This window comes from Cyanistes caeruleus, chromosome 1 (genome assembly GCF_971803275.1).
Source record: "Cyanistes caeruleus chromosome 1, bCyaCae1.hap1.1, whole genome shotgun sequence".
NCBI lineage: Eukaryota > Metazoa > Chordata > Aves > Passeriformes > Paridae > Cyanistes > Cyanistes caeruleus.
This window is the reverse complement of record NC_141701.1, coordinates 26,929,085-26,938,179: the sequence shown is the minus strand read 5'-3', so window position 1 is coordinate 26,938,179 and position 9,095 is coordinate 26,929,085. Positions and strand designations below refer to the sequence as shown.

General features: G+C 36.1%; 1 long non-coding RNA gene across 1 annotated transcript; it reads left to right on the top strand.

The window, feature by feature from the left end:
* Positions 1-983: 983 nt before the first annotated feature.
* Positions 984-3,425, top strand: LOC147655400 (uncharacterized). The gene is made up of 2 exons (XR_015285172.1): positions 984-1,060; positions 2,984-3,425. It is a non-coding gene; the product is annotated as an uncharacterized LOC147655400 (long non-coding RNA).
* The last annotated feature ends 5,670 nt before the right edge of the window (positions 3,426-9,095 follow it).

The following is a 9,095-nucleotide window of genomic DNA, read 5'->3' as shown; positions in this document are numbered from 1 at the left end:
TTATTCCCAACTTTATTTTCCATGTCCACATGCTGGGGTTTAGGAATATTATTCCCCAAATTAGTGTTACCGGTGAAACCATGTGCTGCTCCCTTGGTCTCCCTCTCCCTTCCCTGCAGTGGACTGGAGAGGAGAATTGGAGATGAAAAAGGTAAAAATCACCTTGATTGAGATTGAGATAAGAAGAGTTTACTGGAAACAGCAATGAGATAGGAAAATGAACAGTAACAGTTATGGAATCAATAACAAAGTGTACAAGAGAGGCGAAGGATTCAAATGTGACTGCTCAGAGCTGGCGTTACCCAACCTCTGCCTCTGTCACCCTCCCTCGACTGCAAGGAACCCCATCTTTGCAGACATTATCCATTCCTTCTGATCCTGGCAATGGTGTGAGGTGGTACAGAACAATCTCCAGGCCCCCCACCTGGCTACTGCAAAAATTAACCCTGTCCTTACTGGAACCAGGACACCTGTATAAAAATATAAATCCTTTCCATGTGCTATATCAGATTCCAAGGAAACTCTGTCACCCACACCAGAGCTCCAGCATGACTTGCATACCTCTCATGGATGATGCTTCAGTTATTATTACTACCATGTAATGTAGGGTTTACCCTGAACCCTCACATGAAGATTTAATATGTGTGAATTACTCTTTCTGCTAAAACCTGTCAGTCCTCCTGGCATCAGGAAATCTAGGTAACAAAAGGCTGGGAAAGGGGAAAGTGAATTTTGCTAGGAAATGGCCTACCCAGTGCTGGCAATGTTTAGGTATAACTGCAATATACAAGTATGTTGTCCAGCAGAAAAGCAAGTATTCTCTCTAATGCAGTGGCATTCCTGTTTGTTTTTTAATTTATTTTTAATTTTGGTGTGAACTCCTGCATGACAGATCTGCCCACAAAAATTTGTGGGAATTACAATGTTAGAAAATTTGTAATATAGCCATCTATGAGACTTTCTTTCTATTCATTGTTTTTCAGCTTAGAAGATACAGAATGATGTCTGCCTAATGTGACCCAAGGTTGCAATTACCACAGAGTACATGGCACAAAAGATGGTATGAAAGTAGTTCTGCAATTTAGCCTGATGCTAGCAAAAATCTCTGGAATTCTAAACAAGTATTTTTGGTTCATCTGAGAAAATAAAAAATACCCCATACATTAATTAGTGCCATATTTAGAGGCATGCCAACAACCCTCCAAACAACTTATTTTTCTTAAAGTAGTCCCATGGTCTTTCAGATAATTGGTGAGGGGAATTGGGGGATAAGAAGAGACAAACAGCTACACAACAAACATATATCTTCACCAGTTTTATTCTTTTACCATTTGAATGGTGATAAGTTGTTTTCCTTAAATAAAAAGAAAAAAAGAAAAAAAATTAAAAATCCACAAAAAAACCACATCAAACCAGCCAATCAAAAAAACCTCCTCCCAACAGGAACTGCAAGCACAAAATTATTTTTACTCAGTAATGTATGCCTCTTATGGTACAGAAAAATTTATTTTGGTTCAACACACTTTTAACTGTATTTGAGGAGTCCCTCATATAGAGAGCCAGAGCAACTACAGCTATTTCCTGATCATTGGACAGGATGTGATAGGTCTGTCAGTATGAAAATCAGACACATTGAGGAGAATTTTATACTATATTTATGAAATCTACAGTCTAGACTGAGTTAGTTCATAAATGAATTCACATTCACATATTTCATGAAGAGCTTGACTACTTGCTTCTACTTTTTCTGAAAGAAAAAAGGCTATTTGATGGTTTGCCAGGTGAAACATCAAATTGGTGATGTTAATGAGAGTAATTGCTTGGTCTTGACTACAAAATTTTGAATTTTCCTTATTAATGTGCTTCTCAGATGGGGAAAAAAAAGTATAATTTGTTGTTGTGTTTATGGTAGTTATTGCAGAATGTAGTTTTCAAATACTTGTAGAGCAACAAAAACGAAAGTCCACAACTAATCCTGTACCTGAAGACTACTTTCTTGTGAATTCTTAACAATGTAACTGTATTGGAGAGTAGATTGATACTTGAGCTGAATTCCTGCAACTACTCTGACTCCTTTTCATTTTATAAAGTAAAAAAAAAGAAGTGTCACTTGGTAACCACACAAGCTCTGCTTTTCTACCACAAAAAGAGAAAATATATAGTACCACAAGTATCCAAAAGTAAATGCTTCGGAAACAGTATGAATTTTAAGCTGTGTCTCAATAAGTTATTGATGGAAATAACCTTTTAATTTGGAACATCTTAGGACCTTTTATTTTTAATATTTCCAATAAAAGGTTATTCAAGATAGGATCTAGGTTAAATAATTCAGCTATGGTTATATTACGCTGTTTTTGAAATTGGTTGAAAGTATATGAAACTTTTTGTTTGTTTGTTTGTTTTATGGTGTTGTTTTTTTCTTGAAGTGGAAGGTATAGATTTTCATTTCCCTTTTCTCTTTCAATAAAAAATGCTCTTTTGTGGATTATCTCTATACCTCACATGCCTGAAGGATCATCTTAACATGTATAGAAAGAAGGATGAATGTCCTATATGTAAACAACTAATAGGCAAGTTTCATTGATTTCCACACAGTTTGATACTGTGTTATGAAATTTTTTATTATGACCATAGCTTTTTTTATGTATTTTAGTAGTTGAATAATTTTACTTGTTATCTTAATATTGCATAGAATTGTGCTTGTCTGTTTATTATATTATAAAGTGCTACCTCTTCTGAGAGAAAATTACATAAAAGATATCTGTGAATAACAGATATCAGAGGAAATATCTCAGTGTCTTTTATCAGGCTGACTGGAGAAATGAGGAAAAAGACAGCGTTTCTTGGAAACTCAAAAATTTCTTTCAGAATCAACTATAATGGCACAATCTTCCCTTCCTTTTAGGCTTAGAACTGCCATCTAGTAATTCCTTTGTAATATCCATCACTGTTTATAAATTTTTTTTTTCATTACTTTCTCAAGGTTATTTCATTGCACACCAGCTGGGGGTGTGCAGAATAGAACAACTGTGGACTTGTACTGCTGACAGCTGACACTCTTCCGTGTGCATCTACCCTAGCAGGACTCCACAATTTTCTCAAGGTTTATAGATATCCACAGACAGCAATAATACATTCTGTACACACTTGAATGAGAGATCAATACTATTTGTCCTGAACTTTTTGGTGCCCTGTAAAGGTTATTTTTGAAAGATTTTTGTCAACTATTTAATATTCTTATGGAAGTTCTAATCTTAAGACAGTTTTATTCCCTCTGGAGAAACAAACTGTTTTAAAAATGCTACATGCAAGGAGCCAAGCAACAGTTTACTCAACTTTATCCTAAAGTGTTCTACCAAGAAAAGAAAGTCTTGCCAAGAATTACTGAAGCACATCTCAGAAGGAAATAAAAATACCTTTGATCTATTTATTTATTTATTTATTTATTTTAAAGTGGTATGTTCATTTTCATTCTTTATGTTCTTGAGGGATATTATAAAGGAAGAGCATAAGATATTATCAGGTCAAGCTTTACTACTGAGTACCATGGAGCAGCTGGAGGAGACAAAGATTAGTAGCTAGTGGTAAATTCATTTTCTGCATGAGCAAAAACATCTGTTCTTTGCTGTGAAGTTCATTTGTCCAGCCTTTCAAAAACTTTTGGTTATACATGCCCATTTCTCAGCATGAAGCTGAATGTCTGTGTTGGAGGGAAAGATTGAAGTGTGGGTGCTTTTATTTATTGAATTTTGTTTGCAAAAATGTGAGCTGTATAGAAAGAACATAACAGATGAAAAAGTGCACGTATGTCAGTCTAGTCACATCATATTTAGCACCTGTGTTGCAATCCTTGATAAGAATTACTTTACATGTTTTCTACTAAGTGGTGTTAGCTTCCATCTCTGGTTCGATTTTCTCTTCTTTCCTACACACTACAGTCTTGTACATAAGAATGACTAGTATTTTTCCCTTAAATTAAAGCCAGATTTTTCAAAGAAAAACAATTCTATGCATTTTTTTTTAACCAAGGGATAAAAGTGAATCTTCTACTCTTCACATACAGAAAAAAAAATACGGATACTTGGGAGTGTATTTCTGAAATTTTGTAGTGAGTCTGGACAAAAAGGGACATTTAAATTAGTATTAAAATATCAGTGAAGAAAAGATGTCTCAGAAATATGTTATGCTCGGCACTTAGTGTGCAGTGTTACTGCTGTAAAGATGTGTGGAAGATGAATCTTGAAAATAATCTGTAACCATTTACAGATTAGGCTTATTTTTAATAAATATTTCTGTTAATTGCTAATTAAAAATGTAGTAAGCTTTTGAGTAATTGAACCCCAGGCAAATATCTAATTACCTTATGTAGGATACCCCTAGGCGTTTTTTTTGCCAAAATTTTCACTTTTATTTAGAAAATATGACATGAAACTTCATGGGAAGGTATTCTTTTCACTTTTATTTCAATTACTCTTAAGACTTTGGTGAATCACTGTTCATAGATGCTGATTATTCTGTCTTAAAAGTTAACCTTGATTCCTTAATTTTTTATTAAAAAGTACATTTTATAAAAGTATTGCCTTTGGTATCTTAATTTAATCATGATTTATTTCTAGTTCTGCTCATTTTTTTTTTTTTTTAAATTTATGTCCTCTCGTGTTTTCTCACAGAAATAGAACTCTATAAAACACAAGTGAAAAGAAGATTATTGGTGTTATACAGCTACAGTTTGGGTGGCAAGAAAAACCCTACAGTTTTAGCCTATTGATCAAATTATACCTTGAATTACAGATTCACAGCCCTCCAAGGAGTGTTACAAATCTTGCTGAGTGTGATTCTCTTATAAACCTTCAAGGTGTGAAATAGCTGTGTTAACACATTTTAAATTAAGCACTGTAACTTTCATCCTCAAAGTATTAGCTTTCTCAAATACATTTTATTTTACTATTTTATTTATTTTGTATTTTATAATTTTAATTATAGAGCGTTAGCGACATGCTCTCTCTGTTTCTTTCTCTGCCTTGCTCTTACTAATGCTGACAGAGACTGGGATTCAAGCCTGTGGAAAAATTCTTATTTTTTCCTTTGGAAGGAATTTGCCTTACGTGTATCAGAGGGATTATTGCATGTGCATCTGAAGACAAAATCTGGCACAGAGACTTGAGCTTGTTTGCATCAGGCTGAGCTGCAGAATGCTGTATAGGGAATTGTTCGTACTACTAGGCAAATATTGTAATTGCTAGATTATAGACAAGAGCCCTGCAGCAACAGCACTGAACAAAGCAGTCTTGAGCTTTGCATATTTAGATTTTCCTGCTACTGAATTCAGGCTTTGAGGAAATGTGTGATTGTTTTCTTCTGGGGCTGTTGAAGTTAGAATGCGAAGTCTTAATTATGTGCAAACTGCACCCAACTTAAAATAATTTACCACTGCTTATTTTGGGAAGGTCTCTTCCTTGTCTTATGGAATCAAAACATCCAGAAGATTTACTGCCCCAAATATTTCCTCCTCCTACAAAATTTCTATGTGATCATATGAACATTTCTTTTTAAAGTACTGTTGTGTTCTGCCTTTGATTTCTAAAATATGTATGTGCAGCATGTAGAATCACTGCAATAAAAGCATGACCAGCACAGTATCTCGCTTAATAAATCACTATATGACACATGAGAAAAGATGGAGGTCAACCCTGCAATCCTAAGAGGGGCATTCTCTGAAAGCTGCACTCCAAATATACCAGAAAGCAGTTTGAATGTCAGTGGCCAACATGATGCTGTTATTTTTTCATACATAATTCAGTTAGTTCTCTACAACAGCCTTGTTAAAGGTCTGTTTTGGTCCCCATGTAGCGAAAAACTGTCACAAGACAGGTCAAGATTAAAGGAAAACCAGTGAACTAGATCACACAGCTAACCTGGTGGGGGATGCTGCAACAGCCTACAAGCAGCATGAGGAAAGGGAACAAAAAACCACTAAGGTGCTTAGATGGAGCCAGGAAATGCTTCCATGGCTAATTTGAAAACCCGGATTAAATGTGAAAGTGAGAAGTCACATTTAATATGGCAAACAAATAGGTCACTGGAAGTCCTGAAGACTGGCAAATGTCATCATTTTGCACTTTCAAAGGGTTAGGAGGTTTTGGCTATAGAAGGTATTTAGGCATTTAATTCCAGGAAAGGCTCCAAAGCTGTGAATCTGAAGACTTCTCTTAAATAGACCTATATCCATCAATCCTCCCTTTCTTGAGATCACTTAAAGACAGAAAAAAAAAAAGAAGTGATTTCTCTTATGTAGTCTTCTTGTGATTATGGCATCCATCTCCAAAGAGGGATTTCTGAAATAATTTTCTGTCTTTCTTCCATCCTGTAGTTTAATGGTATTTTGGGATGCAGTACTCTTGATTGTGTCTTTGGAGCTGCTGTTTTGGAGCATCTAAGTCTTTTGACTTCAGCAAATGAAGTTTTTTAACCCAATTCTGTCCAGCTGACCCTGGGCCAACACCAGGAGTCCAGTGTCTTGAGAGTTCCATGCTTGTGGGTTTTCTCTCCCTCATGCCCTCCTTTCACCTGGGCTTTCTAGCTAAATTCAGATTAATGTCTTTGGTGTCTCACTGATAGTGCCACATCAGCCCAGAGGATAAGTGTGTTTCAAGTCTACTGAGTGAAGACTTGGAAGGCAGGCTCAGGATGTAAGGTGGAGAATGGCTTGGCAGTCATCACCACTCATCATGGAACTGTTCACAGTTATCATGGCTAAATTCTTATTGCTGCCTATGCTTGCAGTCTGGAAAGCACACTGGATGGCACAGCATATTTTCCTGACCTCTTCATGCTCCCTCTGCTGCTAACAATTAGCCATGTTTCTTTGGGTTGAATCATACAGATTCTCATACAAATATGCCATGTGAGAACAGTAAAAAGCTTTGTTACCCTGGGGTTTCTTAAATAGTACTGAAGCATGCAATGCAGATAGAGCTGGGAAATTTGATCATTAAACTTCTACTAAATGTCAGCCACAGCAAGCAGTACAACCTGACCAGCAGATCATCCTTGGTCAATGGCTCAATGACTTGCTCTCCAGCCTGAATAGAGAAGCTTTGAATGTTGAGGAATGGGCATATGGCCTATGATAGTTATGGTTTACAAGTTTAAAGCAAACAAACAAACAAACAAACAAATAAATATAAATAAGGAGGTGTGACTATTCTTCTCCCAGGTCTTTTGGAATCCTGTCATCTTCAATAATATTCCCAATTACATCAGCGTATCTTCAGATCCGATGATATAAGTGCATATCTGAGGATGCTGAAGTAGTCCCAGTGTAGGAGACAACAAAGAATCATAGAATCAAAGCATCATTTAGGCCGAGATAGACCTATAAGATCATTGAATCTAGTGATTAATGCACAAAACATGTCCTTTAGCTTCAGACCTACATGTCTTTTAAATACCTCAAGAGCTAGTGATCCAACCCCTTTTCCAGGGCAGTCCGTTCCAATACTTGACAACTGAAGAAATTTTTCTTAATATCCAATTTAAACCTCCCCTGTGACAACTCAAGGTGAATTTGTCTTGTCCTGTCATTTCTTGCTTGGGAGGAGTCTGACCACCACTTGGTTACACCCTCTTTTCAGGGAGTTGTAGAGGGCAATAAGGTCTCCTTTTCTTCAGGCTAAACACACCCAGCTCCCTCAGCTTCTCCTAATAGGACTTGTGCTCCAGATCCTTCACCAGCTTTGTTGCCCTTCTCTGGACAAACTCCAACACTTCAATGTCCTTGTAGTGAGGGGCCCAAAACTGAACACAGGATTTGAGGTGCAGCCTGTACCTGTGGTGGGTACAGGGGATGATCTCTGCCCCAGTACTGCTGGCCACACTGTTTTTCATCAAGTGAAAACATCCTCATTAATACACTACCTAAGGTCCCAGTCAAGCTCAAGTCTTGTAGCTTGACCAGTGAAAACCCAAGCCTGCCACTATGAATTTACTCATTTTTTACTATTATGTGGAGTTGATTATTGCAACCTAAGGTAGGAATGTAAGGGTAGAGAAGCTGTTTTAAACTTTCAAGTTCTGCCTCCTACAAAGAAAGTTTTAAAATCTGGTGTTACTTTGGCACTTTTAAAATGCTAAGATATATTGGCAGATGCAGAGAACACAGCATCAAAACTGTTCTCAATTTTTATTCTTAAAGAGCATTCAGTATGTATTATATATTTAGCAGTAATCAGCCCAGTCAATAGCCTTGAGCTAACATGTCTCAGAGGGAGATAACTGTCGGACAGAATTAATTCCTTTATGGAAATTTATTATTTGGAATATAATCTGTTCTAGTATTTACAGTTATGGAATTTTGTAGCAGTCCTAGTCAGTCAATCCCTTTCCTTTCAGGAAAATATTCAGTAAATGACAGCACTCCAGGCACTGTTACTTATTTCCTTACAAGAGAATAAGAGTATCAGCAGTGATGATTTTCTCCAAGATTCAGACAGAAGGAATATATATGCATATATTTTGAAGCAGAAGCCTTGACTCTTCCTGATGCATTGAAAGATCTCTTTGAAATATATTCTGAATAATCTATTAAATCATTGTTGTACATCCTGTGTGGTTCAGTTCACAAGTGAACAGAAGTTGAATAAGCTAATAAGTTTATAGGCATATTAAATACAGAGTATAATGAATAAATTAAGATACACATGATTTGTTTATTGTTTGGTGGACTATCCTGTTAGACAAAAGGGGAATTGGGGAAGTAGAAATGCCATCCTTTTCATCTAATTCTCTCTGAAGATTGTAAATGATCCTAATGACAATGCTCAAACCTTGAAAAAAATTCACACCAGTCTTCTTAATCAAACCAAATTTAAAGTCTTACACTCCAAAGAATAAACATAACATAAGGACAATGCTTTAATGAAGTTTCTCAAACTGAGAAAGGGAGAGCAGCTTATTAGAGGTGAAAGCAGAAACCAGTCACATATTTTGCAAGATTAGAAGAGAGGTTTCAAGATTATAGGGAAAATGTTTACACAGCCTTTTTTCATAAAAAAAAAATAAAAATCCAAGTTTGGTTGTTTTTCAAATACCCTGCA